Source organism: Momordica charantia (assembly GCF_013281855.1).
Source record: "Momordica charantia cultivar OHB3-1 chromosome 4 unlocalized genomic scaffold, Mcharantia_2.0 BLBB01000004.1, whole genome shotgun sequence".
Classification (NCBI taxonomy): domain Eukaryota; kingdom Viridiplantae; phylum Streptophyta; class Magnoliopsida; order Cucurbitales; family Cucurbitaceae; genus Momordica; species Momordica charantia.
Window position 1 is genome coordinate 10520236 of NW_028275162.1, and position 1599 is coordinate 10521834.

Sequence of the window (1599 nt, forward strand, 5' to 3'; positions counted from 1 at the left end):
ACAACTAAAACAATATAAACTAATTATTAGTTTAACAACGCGAGCATTTGATTTACAACATGTTTGCAAAATGTCATGAGCCAGTTACTTTTAACCGCAACAATTCAGAATCTCCTAGTCACCTCCAACAATAAGAATAGAAAGCATGTTTCCTCATAAGTGTTCAATAATAAAAAGACGGCAACAAAATCACTAGAAGTTCACAAATCAAAACTAACAATCCCAACCTGCACAATTAAATTATTTTAACTAAAAATCAGCATCAAAACCATTCCGTTAACGCTAAATAACGCACGCACTCGCCCCCTGGTGCTACTTACACAACCACGTCCTTAAGTTTGCGTCGAACTCACACCTAAGCACAAGAACGGAAAAAATACAGCAATATAAATATATTGTTCAGCCTTCGAAAACAACTCTAAGAGGGTTCAAAGGGTCTCATTACCGCAAAACGACTTCGTGTAGGTGTGGGTAAATTAGATCTAGCTTGCAAAGGGGTGGGTAGCGTAAATCGGGCTTCGAACGGATGAAGATAATCGCCGGACACCACCCCAAAACACTGCTGTCCACGTTTTTTACAGCAGCGAAAAACGCCTAAAACGACCTCCAACGGCTTCGATTTGATGTCCGTTACTACAAAACAATTTCGCTTAGGTGTGGGTATTCCAAATCGATTTCGTTTAGGTGTGGGTACTCCAAATCTAACTTCGAACAAGGGTGGGTCAAAGAAAATTACCGTGCTTCCCGGATCTAAGCTATTCGAGTCGTTGGAGTTTGTCGGATCGAGGGAAAATACCGCGAACAGCCACCACACGCCGCCGCCGTACCTACTGCTGCCCGAGACCACGCGCCGCCGTCTGCCGCTGCCCGACGCCCGCGCCAGCTGCTGCCCGACGCAGCCTGCTGCTGCCCGAGTCCGACGCTGCTACTGCCGTGCTGCTGTCCCGACGCCCCACCTGCTGCTCCGATGCCGCCGCTGTTCGTCGCGTCGCCTGAACGGAGCTGCTCGCCGGAGAAGAAGAATCCGAGTGGGGGGTGGCCGACGGCTTCAACAAGAGAGGGAAAGGGAGGAAGAAGAAAAGGAAAAAGAACAAGGGATAGGGTTATTTGTTTTAAACTTTTAACTCCTTTGGGCTTAGGTTCTTTTCCTTTTGTTTAAGGCCCACTTACCCAACCCCTCCTTGTTAAAACAAGCCAATAATATAATTTCGTAATTGGCCCAATGGCCCAAAACAAGTGTCACATAACGGAATCCGTACTAAACCATAATTTGATAAATAACTACATGCGACTAACTCACCACTAATTCTGTAACAATACACAATAACCGAGATGCCACACTTAAATTAAATAAAGATAACTGATGAATCAAACAAAATAAAATGAAATAAATAAATAAATAAAAATCTATTTTGTTATCAAAATTTTCCGGAACTCGAGGCAAGCTAACCTGAGTAACGCGGGGCGTTACAAGAAGTAAGTTTTGAACTTGCTTGTTGATGGAGTCTTGCACCTTTTTGACCTTGCAAAACCTCGTGATCGATTATCTGATAGTGTTTTCGGTCTCCTTGATGCACATCAGGAACTGCCCAAAGTACT

The 1599-nt window shown here is 44.1% G+C and overlaps 1 long non-coding RNA gene across 1 annotated transcript; it reads right to left on the reverse strand.

Annotated features, from left to right (window-relative positions):
• On the reverse strand, window positions 1-1047 carry LOC148211774 (uncharacterized). Its single transcript, XR_015790502.1, has 3 exons — window positions 737-1047; window positions 446-633; window positions 1-355 (listed from the first exon to the last, which is right to left on the reverse strand). It is a non-coding gene; the product is annotated as an uncharacterized LOC148211774 (long non-coding RNA).
• Between the last annotated feature and the right edge of the window lie 552 nt (window positions 1048-1599).